The following is an 8,268-nucleotide window of genomic DNA, read 5'->3' on the forward strand; positions in this document are numbered from 1 at the left end:
GATCGACTCTCAGGAAGTTAACGGCTCCATTTGTCATGAGTGCCGGGGCTGATGCCCATCGATCGTGAGTCACGCTGCGAGTCCATGCAGAGTTCATTTTAATGCAAATGCTCCTCCTCTTCTTCTTCTCCTCCTCCTCCTCCCCCTCCTCCTCCCCCTCCTCCACCACCACTACCTCCCGATTCAGGAAAAGAAGTTGCCGGGGTGATTAATCTAACAGAGAGATGAAGAGGGCCTTGCCAGCACAGAGCTTTCTATGCTACAGTGGGCTGATGCTGATGCTGATGTGTTGGAGGAAATGTGTTTCTGAGAAATACTGCCTTGTTCATGATGCGGTGCAATGTTTAGACTCATCATTCTCTCGGCTATACTTCTGGGTTTCCCTGGAGTTTGCCTTTTAGGTGAGGCCCCACTGTAGCAGTCAGTTTAGATTATTTACATTATTTTGAAACCAACCTTTTTTTCTTTCTTTTTTAAAGCAGGGGAATGCACCAGCTCGGCAGATGGGTTACGATTACATTTGGCTGATTGGGGGTGGCCCCCCACATTCTTCTAACCATTCCTATAGGTGTAGAGGCAAGGGTGTCAGTGTCTCATGCATAATGTGTGCTGGGATTAACTATGGAAATGGTGTGTTGTTGTGTGTGGTTTCAACCAGATGCAGTAGTAGTTGGTGCTGTATAGTTGATGTGTTTTCTAAACACAAAGGTAGGCTAGATCAGTATGTGGCCAACAATGATGACTGAAAAAGGAAAAACAGAGGGTGAAGTTCAACACACCCATGCATTGTTCCCCGCTGTTATGGCTGATGTAGGTGAACAAGCCCCCCCCCCCTACAAGGAAGGTACCAGCTCATTTGACAGAGTTAACACGCTCTGTTAAAAAAAAGAGGAAATTATCATATTGGCTAAGGCTTGTGGAATCTGTGTCAGAATTAGCCAGTTTTCACTTTGTGTTATCTATATCAGTCCTCAAAACTGTGATGCGAGTCCTAGTTTAAGCAGCTGTTGCGAGGCTAAGACAGCAGGAGGGCCTCCGCAGCTCGGTCAGTGGTCCTGAAGTCAGTCACCAACTACTTGTGGACAACAGAGCGAAGCCACAGAATTGTACCCTCTTATTGAACACATGTCCTTCTTCACACAATGCAGTTGACTCCTGAAAGTGCACTTAATGTCAGTGCAAAAACGGTTTTCCAGTCTCAATTCCAGTTACTGGACAATTTATTTGCATTTAGCTACATTGTTGGTATTTAGCAGACGTCTTATTCCAAAGTGATTTACAACAACTAGCTACATTTGACTATTACTGTTACTGAAGTAAGTGAATCATCTATCCACCAGTCTTAGTAGGAAAAAGTAGTTTAAGCTCAATCCAGAGGCCATTGTCAGTCGTCGTGCTAGAAGAAGGACGATTTTACTTATTTATTTTTAAATAATGTCTCAAGATAACCGCCTGCATCCTCCAGTCTAGGCCAGCCAAGACAACCAAAACATTAGCAATGATCAGACAGTAGCCTGTTGTCCTTTGAGAAAGCATCCTTCTGTCATTCCGTCCTTTAAAATTGGATAGGTGTAAGCAAAGGTTCCATTCCATTGCTTTCACTTATCCAAATCAGTGGTTATGTGAAGGAACTGGGCCACATAGACTAAAACTAAGGTCATCTGCTAGTGCTGACCAGCTTTGTCATGACTCGTCATATCGTCATGAGTCAACATTTAGAGATACTTTTCTGTCTCTCAAATTAGCCTATTGTAAGACCCACAGTTTATTTTCTTTGTGGTTTTTAAAAACTGTCTGTTCTTCCTAATTTTTGAATAGTGCTTTCTTCAAAAGCAACACTCAGTTGACTTGGGGTAAGGTTCATCCCAGTACCATGGTAACTAGACCGTTGGATATAGACTACAGGATGGGGATGACATTGCAGAACATGTGTTTCTTTTGTTTTGCATTCTCCACAACCTCCGAAAATAGGTGAAGGCAGGGCATAGCACCACAATGAGGTGTGTGTGTGTGTGTGTGTGTGTGTGTGTGTGTGTGTGTGTGTGTGTGTGTGTTGTGTGGTGTTGTGTGGTGTTGTGTGGTGTTGTGTGGTGTTGTGTGGTGTTGTGTGGTGTTGTGTGGTGTTGTGTGTTGTGTGGTGTGTGTGTGTGTGTGTGTGTGTGGTGTGTGTGGTGTGTGTGGTGTGTGTGTGCACAGGTTATTTCTCCCCCCGGCAGTTACTCTGCTGATTAGGCAATCATCTAAGCATTTGTACAGCATCTGTACTCATGTTTCATTCACTCGCTCTCTCACTGCGTGTGCGTTTGTCGGATAGTACATTTATGCGTGTGTATTTCTATTAATGTCTGTGTGTCTCCGTGTGACACCTTATTCCCTGTGGGTGAGTTACCATTGGACAGACTATTTGCCTCTATTAGACTGCCATTCTATGTCTCTTTACACCCTCATCCCTGCTTGCCTCCTCTCTCTCTCTCTCTCTCTCTCTCTCTCTCTCTCTCTCTCTCTCTCTCTCATAACTACAGACTCAGAATCAGAATCAGAAGACTTTTATTGCCATGACATGTAAACATGTTAGGAATTTGGTTTGGTACCATGGAGCACGGTTTACAGCAGGACAGGTGCAAGACAGGACAAGACAGTGCAAACCAACATCAAAGTGCAAGAGTCATAATTAATATAAATATAAAGTGCAGAGATCAAGTGTTCAAGTGTTCATATCCAGACAGTCCAGCGGGGGTGGAGGGAGGGTAGATAGATAGGGGGTCAGGTCGGGGGGGGGGGCAGCGGCATTTAGGAGCCGGATGGCTGTGGGGAAAAAGCTCTTTGTAAATCGGGCCTTCACAGTATTTAGGGACCGCACCCTCCTGCCTGAGGGGAGCGGGGCGAAGAGACCGTGTCCTGGGTGTGCGGGGTCAGCCATGATCTTCCTGGCCCTCCCCAAAGCCCTACTTTTAAACAGGGCCTCAAGGGGGGGCAAAGGGCAGCCAATCACCCTCTCCGCCGAGCGTATCACCCGCTGCAGCTTGGCCTTGTCCTTGGCCGCTGCGGCGGGGAACCAGATGATGATGGCGGAGGTGACGATGGACTCAATGATGGCCGTGTAGAAGTTCACCAGCGTGGTCTTAGGAAGGTGGAATTTCCTGAGCTGCCTCAGGAAAAACAGTCTCTTCTGGGCCTTTTTTGTGAGGGCGTCGATGTGGGGCCCCCACTTCAAGTCCCGAGAGACTGTCACCCCAAGGAAGCGGCATGACTCCACTGTGGTGACTGGAGTGCCTCCCAGTATGATTGGAGAGGGAGGGGGTGGGTTCCTCCTGAAGTCCACTATCAGCTCCACTGTCTTAAGAGCATTAAGCTCTAGGTTGTTACGGGTGCACCAGGAGACCACCAAGTCAATCTCGCTCCTGTAAGCAGATTCATCCCCCCTGGAGATGAGCCCTACCAGGGTGGTATGTTCTTGAACGTGCTGTAACAGATCAAAGGCGAATGCTCTGTATCACCTTAGGGGCTTGGAGTTTCTCCCTGACCTCCTGGCATGACCAGAGCCCACTTTTAATCTGGATCAGAATGATCCTGATTCTTTTTTGCTATCCAGGATCAGATAGAGTTGGCTGATTTCCCCCTTATACGACTCAAAATCAGCCTGATAGATCTGATCCTGGATAGCAAAAAAGAATCAGTATCTTTGCTGTCCAGGAAGAGTCCTTGGCTCTCCCTACCAGTGACCGTAAAGTAACAGCATGGTCGAGTATAGGACGGTTTTGAAGTTTGTCCCAAAGGCAGAGGTCTACTACCCTATATATTACATGAACTATTTCCTATTGCTGAGTCGGCCATTGCCATCCGGCCTATTCCTACCCTCTTCATAGTTGGGTTGTAGGCTTGGCTATATGTCGGGCGGGGGGGGGGGGTCACGTTACAGGATGTATTTGTGTTTGAATGATTTGGGTCACCACTTCCTCCGTGCGTAAGCGCGTGCGTCCATAGGGACTTTTTCAATTAGTCAGCCTCTCTGCATGATGATCAGGCCTATTTCAGATGTTCATAGGCCAGGCAGGAAGGAGTAGACACGGGTGGGTTTGGGAGTCACAGATCAGAGCAATGTGGTGTTCTCTCCTGAACGCTGGGTCACTGTCCTGGAGCTGGAGAAGGAGAAGGAGAAGTCAAAGAACCATGTACACAGGTGTGATACACAGGTGTCATGTCTGGTAACCTTCTTGTCTGGCTATCTGGTGGATATGTTACGGTACATGTGGGAATACGGTACATGTGGGAAAATTAGGGTTAGGGTTAGGTGCTAGGGTGACTTGGTACATGCTGGCATGTCTATTCCAAACCCTAACCTTAACCCTAACCTTAACCCTAGCACCCTAGCACCTAACCCTGCCTTGCCTTGCCTAGTTTTCCCACATGTACCGTATTCCCACATGTACCGTAACAGATACACCAGAGTGATATGTGGTAATCTTCTTCAGCTGAGGAAGAAACACACAGTTCACACATGGTTAAAGGCACTCAGTAGGCACAAAGCAGGAGGAAATGGTTTTGAAACAGAAGCGGTAGGCTTTTACGGTGCCTCAACATCTCCTCAGTTCTGTTTGTTCTCAAAATGAGCCAATCTGGCGTTAAGAAGCACTGGGTTGTGTTCAGTAGGCAGAATTGTTTTAAAACATTTTTGAAATAGCAAAAAAAGCATATGGCCCAAATTTAGATTTTAGATTCTGTATGTTCAGAAGAGGACCGACACTAACTCTAATGGACACGCTTGTGATTTTATTTAGCTTGGCTTAATTCAGAATGCACCATTTTCTTTTTGTGTTTTCCTCTACGTGGTGCATGCATGCTGAAGATTCGGACCAATCCGTCTCAATTCCCATGCCCAGGCACCCGCGCAGTCTCACTCAAACGTTCACACCCCTCTCACATTGAGTTCACTGATTAGGAAAACAGTTCTCTCCATCTCCGTCTAAAAAAAGAAACCACCTCGTACACTGTTCCCAGAACAGGGATGAGTGTCTCTCTCTCTCTCTCTCTCTCTCTCTCTCTCTCTCTCTCTCTCTCTCTCTCTCTCTCTCTCTCTCTCTCTCTCTCTCTCTCTCTCTCTCTCTCTCTCTCTCTCTCTCTCTCTCTCTCTCATTCAGTCATCTTTATCCCTCGAGGCCTAACAGAATCTGCCAGACTCACACCCATGCTGTTTTTATGGATTTGGTTTAGGAGACAGGATGATTGTGGAGATAAAAATAAATCACACAGACGCACGCACACACACAAACACAACACAGGTTTCTCATCTGTCACACCTCCAGGTGGTTTAGCTTTCTATAAACACACCTTGTTGTTGTCGGCAACAGCAGTTACGTCAGGGGAGGCTGGTGGAGGTAGAAATCGAAGGCATCCTCATTCGGTTCCATGTGTAACTTACAATAAACCTGATTTCTACATCCACCAGCCTCCACTGAGGCAAGTTGTTAATTAAAGCAGGCCAGATCTGTTTTGGGCTCATGGAACTAAACTTGTTTGTCTCTCTCTCTCTCTCTACCCCCCGCCCCTCTCTCTCTCTCTACCCCCCCGCCCCCGCCCCATTCTCTCTCTCTTTCTCTCTCTCTCTCTCTCTCTCTCTCTCTCTCTCTCTCTCTCTCTCTCTCTCTCTCTCTCTCTACCCACCCCCCCCTCTCTTTCCTTCCTCCCTCCCCTCTATCTGTATCTTGTCTGCCACAACTACCAGGCGCTGAAGGGGAAGATCACCAGTGACACTACAAGGGTAGTGGAGACTGTGCCACAAGAGAACCTGTTGGATTTAACTCCCTTTTTACGGATTACCCTACCGCCCTCTTAACTGCCATCACCCTCCCCCATCTTCATTGTCAGACGTAAGGACGGAGAGACACAGGCAGAATCGCCCACTCAGACACAAAGACAGAGACACTAACACCACCGGACACAAACGGAATCAGACGCACACTCAACAACGCAGAGAGATACAGAATCTCTCTCTCTCTCTGTCTCACACACACACACAGTCAAGACACAGAGAGCCAGTCCCCAGGGGTGTGGGTGGGTGGGTGGGTGGGTGTGCCCCCCTCTCGGAGCTCTCTGCTGGGGAAAGGAAGTAGAGGAATGGCCCTTGGACTCCCGGGGGGAATGGCTGCTCAGTGAGACGCTTATGTAACTAACGGCCCTGGTCCTCTCAGCCAACGCAGCTGGGCCGCTGGACACAGGGGAGGAGGCCTTCCACCCCCACCAGGGGATCTGGCCCCCAGCCAAAAGCCGTCCTCTCTGGCTTCGGATTTTTCTTTATCCTTTTAAAAAAAAATCTACATTCTTTTTTTATTATTATAACATTTTAAAACACTGCTGTGGTGGTGTTGATTTGGTTATGTAAAGCTTACAAGGATTCTGTCAAGCGCTGTCAGGGTGTTTGATGCGTGTGTCTCTACGTCGTATGTGCGTGTGGTTGATTCTTCGATAGTCCCCCCGTTCAGGGCCGACTGGCCCGCCAACCCTGGATGCCCATGTTCAACCACTCCCAACACACCCTCGGGCCAGGAGAACACACGCACAAGCTGATCGAGCCGCTCCTCTGTTCCACACACCTATAACAGGTGGGATCCTTTAAGCTGCTCCACCTGTGTCTGCCTGGCTCAGGGATGCCCAGGCGGGGGAGAGCAAGGTTCCAGGATCTGTCTGCGAGTGCGCTACAGTTTTTAATACGTTTCTTTGGACTGAAAGACAGCCAGTAATCTTATTTTTTTTTCCAAAGTGGGGACAACAACTAGCTTGCCACCAGAGCAGTGAAGACTGCCACATTTCTCACTCTGCTGATTATTTTTACTTCTTCTACTTAAATCTTTTTGTAGTGTTGCTTCTGTGATGTATCAGGAGTGACTCAACTAGGAAGTAACTACTGAGAGGAGAACCTCATGCAGACAAAGAAAGATCATTTTGCAGTCACTTTCTCTCTCTTTCTCTGTCTCTCTCTGTTTCTCCATCCACTCTTCTTTATATCAACCTCCTGTTTACAAATTAGGGTATCCATGGTGATCTGAGCTTCCCCCAAAGGCTTAGAGAACAATAAAGTTACCTGAGATTGTACGTCTTCACCTGCAACCAATCAAAAACCTTTGGTTCACCTCTACCTCTCAATCCTTTCATATACCCTCAATCCTTCTTCTGAGACCAAATCCATTGTCAGTATTTATCAGAGCGAACGATTATCAGCCATCTTATTCTAGGGTAGTGTTGATAGGTCTGAATGTCACTGACAATGCAATGTATAGAAGGTCAATCAAAGCGATCGGCTTCATCTGTACCAATCTGACATTCTTTCCCCAAAGTTGAGTTGAGTTTGTTATTATTTATGATCTTAAGGGGCTCTGCTTGGATGCCAGTAAGATTGTGCACTCTTCGAAGGGACATATTCAAAACCACTTCACCAAATCACACAGACGGTTTGATACAGGACGTTATTTTATTTTAGCAGCCTTTCATATTTTATCTTTGAAAGGAAGGGTCCAAGCTATTTTTGTCGCACCAAAAGTATAAAGCCATATTGCTTTTTTTTATTGCACTATTTTCACATCACTACGCCTTCAATTTAAGTTATTTACCTCTCATGCACATTTAGTGGTATCGCTTTTTATTCCTCTACGACATTTCAATACATTTGCTTTCATTGACTGCAAAGGATCTATTGACTGCAAGTATTATTTTTTTTATTATCTATATTTTATGCAGAGCTGATTAAGAGCAGAAGTTGTTGTGTCTCTTTGCCAGTAGCTTAAAAGAAGCAACACCTCGTCTCGAGGATTCCAGCAAATCAACAAACTGTTCATCTTCAACTCTTCAAGCCCTCCTCCCTTGTCTACCTGTCCAGAACAAAGGCATTATTGTGGCGGGCCTCTAAGCCTCTTGGCTCTTGTCAGAGTGCATCTCAATCAAACGGCCACACCACCTATCCAAGGGCCAAGTGGACATTCATCCCAGGTCTTAAAATCAAAGGGACAGTGCTATAAAAACACAGGGTTTCGGGAGGAGTGCTCAACCTCTCCTCCCTCCTTCCTCCTCCTCTTTCTCTTCCCCCCCCCCCTCTCTCTCTCTGGTGAACATGCAGAGACGCTGGTCTTCTCTCATCCTGGTCCGATTGAGAAGGGGAATCCTCTTCCTCCCTCTCTAACCCCCCACTCCAATCCCCCTCTCTCCCTCCCTCTGCTCCCTTTCGCTTAATCTCTCCCTCCTCTTTATCTATAATCCCTCGTTCCAACCACACACCCA

Source organism: Nansenia antarctica (genome assembly GCF_963989245.1).
Source record: "Nansenia antarctica genome assembly, chromosome: 6".
In the NCBI taxonomy this organism is placed as follows: Eukaryota; Metazoa; Chordata; class Actinopteri; order Argentiniformes; family Microstomatidae; genus Nansenia; species Nansenia antarctica.